Source organism: Saccostrea cucullata, unplaced genomic scaffold (assembly GCF_032062105.1).
Source record: "Saccostrea cucullata isolate Sc308-1 unplaced genomic scaffold, CSIRO_AGI_Scuc_v1 ctg7839, whole genome shotgun sequence".
Classification (NCBI taxonomy): Eukaryota; Metazoa; Mollusca; class Bivalvia; order Ostreida; family Ostreidae; genus Saccostrea; species Saccostrea cuccullata.
Window position 1 is genome coordinate 8,255 of NW_026926877.1, and position 8,254 is coordinate 16,508.

An 8,254-nucleotide genomic window follows, 5' to 3' on the forward strand; every position below is an offset into this window, starting at 1 on the left:
TTATTAGTCTGAAAGAAAAGTTCATTACAAAACCACCCCGTCATGTTGTATTAGATGCATCTCCAGAATTAAAAACACTTTGGGGATTATGGGAGTCATTAACAGTTGTTGACAATATCCTCTATTATAGATGGAAAAATTCAGATGATAGTGAAAAATTATTGTTAGTTGCTCCTAAGGAAATCAGATCTACAATATTTTACCAACTACATGAATCTAGAACTGCAGGACATTTAGGCAGAGAACGCACCATTAAGTCCATCAAACGAAGGGTTTATTGGCCAGGCATGTCTTCTGACATTAAACGTTGGTGTAAACAGTGTGATATGTGTGCAAGAGCTAAAAGTGGTCCAGGGTTAGGTAGATCAGCACTTTGTCAGTCAGTTACCGGTGCTCCTTTAGATAGGGTTGGTATAGACATTGTAGGGCCTCTTCCTATTACAGGTGATGGAAATGAATATCTTATAGTTCTTTGCGACTATTTCACAAAATGGGTTGAAGCTTATGCAGTTCCCAATCATACTGCATTGACTGTAGGTGATAAAGTTGTCAATGAGTTTATTTGTAGTTTTGGTGTTCCCAAGCAGATCCATTCTGATCAAGGTCGTGAGTTTGAGTCAGAATTGTTCTCAGTTTTATGTGAAAAACTTGGTATAGAGAAAACAAGGACTACACCTTATAGGCCACAGTCCGATGGGTTAGTAGAAAGATATAATAGGACGTTGCAACAAATGTTAGCCAGTTATGCAAATAAGAATAGGAACAATTGGGATGAGAATTTGCCTTTTCTTCTTATGGCGTATAGGTCTACAGTTCAAGAGAGTACTGGTTGTTCACCTAACTTGCTCATGTTTGGTCATGAAATTTATAGTCCTATTGATCTTATATTAGGTAACCCTCAAGAAACCCCAAATCCCACTTGCCCAGTTGAATATGTGGAATGGTTGAGAAATGTTCTTTCTGAAACTCATGATTTTGTTAATGAAAATCTGAAGCGAGCCGCTGTAAAACAAAAGAAGTATTATGATAGAGGTCTTAAACCTAGACATTTTTCACAGGGTGATTATGTGTGGAGATGGTATCCTCCTACAGCAGGAGCTAAGTTAGCTTTAGGTTGGATAGGACCCTACAAAGTAATTAACAAACTTACAGAGGTGACCTACAGAATACAGAAAACACCTGAAAGTTCATGTATTGTAGTCCATGTAGACTACCTAAAACCTTATGAAGGTATCTCTCCCCCACCTAGTTGGATACCAGTAGTTACTCCCCTTGAAGAATCAATTTCTCAAGAAGTTACCCCTGACCCTGTAGATAATGAACTCTTGAGTGAAGAGGAGTCATTTTTAGCTGATTTTATTCCAGAACCCAGTCCTGAATATAAAAGATCAAGAGTTGGCCGTCGAATTAAACCAAGGGATATCTATTCTCCTTGAACCAATAAACCCCTTGTACATATATATATATTTTAAAATGACATAATGTCATTTTTGTATTGATAGCACTTAATGAATATGTTTCCATTTTTTTTTATGTTGAGGTATTTTTTTTCTCTAAAATCTAAAACAACAGTATAAAAGTTTAAGTGTTTTCTAAGTCTCCATTCTGAAATTCTTCATATTATTGCTGTTTTGACTTTATTGGATATGGTCGATGAGAGATGTTTTATTTTGGAAATGAAACGCCGTAGTTGATTCATTTTATTAGTTATCTAGAAGTCAAACGGTTCTTAGCTGTTATTTTTTTCACATCATTTTAGACTTTTCCTATATCAATAAAATAGATAATGATTCATTGAGAGAAATTGTGATCATTTTGTTACAATTCCGTAGATGAACATGTTTGAGTTATCTCCCTTTATTGTGTTGGAATTCAAAACCATTAATTCAGACTTGTAATTGCTAGGAGTAATATTAGTGGAGGCCTCTACATGCAAACAAGTGCGTGTTTTGAGAAGTGCATTGAGATTGCACGATAGTAATTATTGATATGTCTGACTTATTCCATATAACAGACTTTAGATATTACAATCTTTCATTAAGATGTAATTTTCAAAATTTGATTTCAGATTATGGAGTCACTTAGAAACTTAAAATATAAATTTACTAAAATAAAAAATTTAGTTGTTTTATAATAACTTTAATGATATCCTTAATATTTTAGACATGGAAGATATTTTAGATATCCATCCCAACGATGACGAGATGACTGAGTTCCAGGAGGAGGAGATGGGTGAGGAGTGGCCGGAGGAGGGCATGGTTTGTCCTATTGTAGGATGTCCCTCTGGAGATCATTGGTTTAACCGACTCGGGAGCTATTGGAGTCATTTTCACCGATACCATCGCAGATTCGTAACATTACATCACTGTCCCCTCTGTGGACTTAAGGACATTAAAATGTCCGAAGTCCGGCGTCATCTCAGAAGAAAACACCATCATACCTCCAAAGAAACTAGTGTCAGGAAGGAGGTGGTGCTTAACGACAAGTTCGTGAGTCCAGGAGAGTTCAAAAGGCCACGGCCACGGATACACAGGGAGGAACGGGAGAGGGCAAAGGAGGAGAGGCGAAGGACCACATCCACTCCACTGTTCTCCCTGACGGAAGATCATAACCCCAGGGATGAGAAATGCCCCGTGGGAGGTTTTAGGAAATGAACTTTGAAATTTATAATTTTGATAAATTATTATTTTTCTCTTATTATTATGTAACAAAAATTGTAATTTTTGTTTTAAGGGGGGAAGAGTGTGACGGTTTTGGTTTTTATTGAATATTTAATTTGTCTTTATTAGCATATTTAGTGCCCTAAATTACCTTAAAGTTTATACATTTTCCGATAGTCATCCCTGATGTTCAAAGTCCCGTATTTGTAACTTTGTAACTTTATTTGTTTTCACATGTGCTCAAGTTAAACTTACCTCCATTTTGGCTGTCATTCCGAACTTATTTTGTATCCTGACTTTTCATTGGTTGACAGATAGTACTTAGAACATATCAGAAATCATTTTAGATATTCACATTACTATTTCAAAGCTACTTAGTTAGAATGATTTTTATTGGTAAGAGTTTATATATAAACGGTAACAGCGGCATTTTCAAGTCACCCTAGGCTAAAGAACCCAAAGGTTCAAGCTTTCTCTTCTTCTCTCTTAGGGTTAAATCCCGGACTGCTCGTGCAGTCTCATTTTTTTTTGTTTAGGACACGATCTAAATTCTGTAAAATGTAACTAAGTCCTTAGCTAGAGTCACATTGGTTCAAGGATGAATTAGATATCCCTAGGCCTTTATAGTGTTATAAATAGGGCTTTAGGAAATTTTCAGTCTACTTGCATAGAGTCTCACTATAATTTTTAGGGTGTTGTATGGAATCATAAAATCTCTTAGGTGTATGGAAGCTCACTCCCATCTATTTTGGTAGATTTTTCTTAGGGCATCACACTCATTTTCTCCCGTTATATTTTTGTTATCAAATTATGTTTACTTTGTTATAATTTATTCAGTTATTAATTTATTTTTCTACCTCATTTTTTTGTTTACATTTTGAGATTATTTTGGAAACTTATTTGTTATTTGTTGTCAACTATAAAATATTCAGAATTTCACCATAATAAATTAATTGTTAAAATTTAAACTTTCTTCTTATTTCAAGGTGTTGATCATAATCTAGGAATCTCAGAACCTGGGTTGAATAAAACAGGACCAGTTATTGTACCTTTACATAGTTAGTGGGCTTGGTCTGTTCCTTAGTATTACTTAGTAGAGTTTAAAGATAATTTTGCATACTTTGGGGCAGATTGAGTACACTTTGCGGCCATAGACAAACTGGTTCCCGTTACACATGATTCTGTCAGGAAATGAACGGTACACATAGTGAATATGCCTTTCCATTGGTTTCCGGTGCTCGTAAATAATGAGCTGATTTTTGGTTTGTCTTTTTATATTGATAACGGTCAGAAAAGTCGTGCGTATCATATTATTGGACTTGTCGTGATTTTCATTTTGCCCCTTAATGCGTTTTCTTTTTCTAAATTTTAAAATCATTTGTTGATACAAAATTAAAGAGAATGCTATTTCTGTCTATTTGTAATGGTGTTTTGCAGGTTTCATGCATTTCGTTCGCCCCAGTAAATCAAGATTAATACCGATATAAGTCACTTTGTGTCTAAATGTATTACATCTAAATATTTTCGATGCATTGCCAATGAAATTTAAAAAAAAACAGAATTGCGTACAAAGCTGGGGAGGGTCTTTTACCGTGAATTACAGGTTAACATCTCTATATCTGTAGCAAAAAGGATCTGTCATGATCCTCCTCACAGTTTTCACTTCTGTCAAATTCTTTTTACCCTTGCCTCTCTTATATAGAATTTGGATTAAAAATTAACAATTCATACAATCATGGATTATAAAGTTTTCTGACTTTATAAGTGATAGTGCAGTCAATTATATTGGAATCCTCTGAAATCAAAGAACAATCCTCTTATTTTAGCAATCAAAATGGTCTTTCACCTGTTGTAAATTCTAAAAATTCATTCGCTGGAAGGGAATGTCTTCTATTTAAAGCATTTTAATAAAATACAACTACGTTGTATAAATCTACTGTGATGACTTCTTATCTTGTGCAGAAGCATGCATCCCGCCTATCTCAATAGATAAACCACTCATAATTAAGTATAGCTTTTAAAGGTAAGGATTTAAAACCTGCAACTACAAGCCTTGAAATTTTAACAATATATTTACATATATGAAAAATATTCATCTGCTATTGTTTGAAGGTTATTTTTGAAATCTTAATATTACAAGTGTGAAAATTATCTTCCCCCAACTTCCAATTTGTTGGTTTTATACAATTTCTTAGTCAACATCACTTATAAACCGGCATTTCTTTTTGCTTGAAGAAGGCTTTATTCAGTCAATAAAAGAGCAGTAAATATACCTTCGGTAATTGTCATGAACAGTAAACAATCATTTTTGAAACTAAGTTTCTTTAATAACCAGCATCTTAAATCAAAGGAAGCAACACTCGTCTCTGATATTTTTTTTACCAATGACCAAGTGTAGTAAAGTGAATTTATTTTAACCCCGAAACGTCTTCAGTTTCCCTTTACATGTAGACTATCTTGTGCACATATTTATTATTCTATTAAAAGCTTCCAATATTTACAAACAAGTAGATTTCTTATAGAAATCTTAACAAATGATAATGCGCAGCTCAATTAAGGAAAATGATTTTTTATCCACAAGAACAGTCCTGAGTTTTTCATCATATTACTATCATTAATGTTCAAGTTATCTCCCCCTTACCTTCTACTCAATGATTTTATGCAAATTCTCGCTAATCTTAACTTTGGCTCCGATCATGTCCTATATAAGGCTTTAGTCAATCGAAAAAAGATTAGAAAGCCACGAGAGTGCTGCTCAAGTACTTTGTGTTACTGAGTTCCACTCACTTACAATGTATCAAAGTGTTTGACAAACCAACGGTACATTTCTGAAGGCCACTCAAATCTAGAAAGATAACATGCTTAAATTAGACATTCTTTCTTAACAACACCCTTTTCTTTACCAGTATCATGCATGAAATATGTATATTTACAAATTCAGAATCATGTCTGATAGAATGTTTCATGATTCTGTCAGGAAATGAACGGTACACATAGTGAATATGCCTTTCCATTGGTTTCCGGTGCTCCTAAATAATGAGCTGATTTTTGGTTTGTCTTTTCCTATTGATAACGGTCAGAAAAGTCGTGAGTATCAAATCACTGGCCTTGTCGTGATTTTCATTTTGCCCCTTAATGCGTTTTCTTTTTCTGAATTTTAAAATCATTTGTTTATATAAAATTGAAGAGAATGCTATTTCTGTCTATTTGTAATGGTGTTTTGCAGGTTTCATGCATTTCGTTCGCGCCAGTAAATCAAAATTAATACCGGTATAAGTCACTTTGTGTTTAAATATATTACACGTACATCAAAATATTTTCGATGCATTGCCAATGAAATAAAAAAAAACAGAATTGCGTACAAAGCTGGGGGAGGGCCTTTTACCGTGAATTACAGGTCAACATCTCTATATCTGTAGCAAAAAGGATCTGTCATGATCCTCCTCACAGTTTTCACTTCTGTCAAATTCTTTTTACCCTTGCCTCTCTTATATAGAATTTGGATTAAAAATTAACAATTCATACAATCATGGATTATAAAGTTTTCTGACTTTATAAGTGATAGTGCAGTCAATTATATTGGAATCCTCTGAAATCAAAGAACAATCCTCTTATTTTAGCAATCAAAATGGTCTTTCACCTGTTGTAAATTCTAAAAATTCATTCGCTGGAAGGGAATGTCTTCTATCTAAAGCATTTTAATGATATACAACTACGATGTACAAATCTACTATGATATTGATGTCTTATCTTGTGCAGAAGCATGGATCCCTCTTATCTCAATAGATAAACCACTCATAATTAAGTATAGCTTTTAAAGATAAAGGATTTAAAACCTGCAACTACAAGCTTTGACATTTTTAAAACTATATTTACATATATTAAGAATATTCATCTGCTATTGGTTGAAGGTTATTGTTGAAATCTTAGTATTACAAGTGTGAAAATTATCTTCCCCCAACTTCCATTTTTTGAGTAATTGTTACGAACAGTAAACAATCATTTTTGAAACTAAGTTTCTTCAATACATGTAACCAGCATCTTAAATCAAAGGAAGCAACACTCGTCTCTGATATTTTTTGATCAATGACCAAGTGTAGTAAAGTGAATTTATTTTAACCCTGAAACGTCTTCAGTTTCCCTTTACATGTAGACTATCTTGTGCACATATTTATTATTTTGTTAAAAGCTTCCAATATTTACAAACAAGTAGATTTCTGATAGAAATTTTAACAAATGATAATGCGCAGCTCAATTAAGAAGCATGATTTTTTATCCACAAGAACAGTCTTGAGTTTTTCATCATATTACTATCATTAATGTTCTAGTTATCTCCCCCTTACCTTCTACTCAATGATTTTATGCAAATTCTCGCTAATCTTAACTTTGGCTCAAACCATGTACTATATAAGGCTTTAGCCAATCGAAAGAAGATTAGGAAGCCTCGAGAGTGCTTCTCAAGAACGTTGTGATACTGACTTCCACTCACTTACAATGTATCAAAGTGTTTGACAAACCAACGGTACATTTCAGAAGGCCACTCAAATCTTAGAAGATAACATGCTTACATTAGACATTATTACTATCATTAATGTTCAAGTTATCTCCCCATAACCTTCTACTCAATGATTTTATGCAAATTCTCGCTAATCTTCACTCAGGCTCAGACTATGTACTATATAAGGCTTTAGTCAATCGATAGTAGATAGCTTCGAGAGTGCTTACAATGTATCAAGAACTTCGAGATACTGAGTTTCACTCACTTACACTTTGGCAAAGTGTTTGTCAAACAAACAGTACATTTCTAAAGGCCACTCGAATCTCAGAAGATGACAAGTAAAATTTATGCAAAGCATCAAATCCGGCGCGAACAAAAGTTAGCAAAAAAAAAATCTTTCACAATTTTACAAGAGGCCCAGGGGCCACATCACTCACCCGAGCAAATCTGCTAGGAAAAAATTAGATCAGAACTGAAAGATTTACTGAAGGGGAAGGGGGGGGGGCTTGAATTTAATACAACTTTAGAATGCCTTCATATTAAAACAGCATATGACTTTGCTGTTCTTGATAAAAAGATTTTTTAAAAATATTTCCTTCCTATACGATCACTAATCATTGCTTTGAAGTACTTGAGAAGACAATTTTCCTATAAATTCCTATGTAAAACTTTGATCAGCCATTGTGGCCCCATCCTACTCCTGGGGGTCATGATTTGTACAAACTTGAATCTACAATACCTGAGGATGCTTCCACATGAGTTTCATCTTTCCTGGCCCAGTGGTTCTTGAGAAGAAGATTTTTAAAGATTTTCCCTATATACTCCTATGTAAAACTTGGATTGACCATTGTGGCCCCACCCTACCCCCGGGGGTCATGATTTGAACAAACTTGAGTCAACACAATTTGAGGATGCTTCCATATAAGTTTCATCTTTCCTGGCCCAGTGGTTCTTGAGAAGAAGATTTTTAAAGATTTTTCCTATATACTCCTATGTAAAACTTTGATCGGCCATTGTGGCCCCACCCTGCAGGGGTCATGATTTGAACAAAATTGAATCTACACTACCTGACGATGCTTCCATATGAGTTTCATCT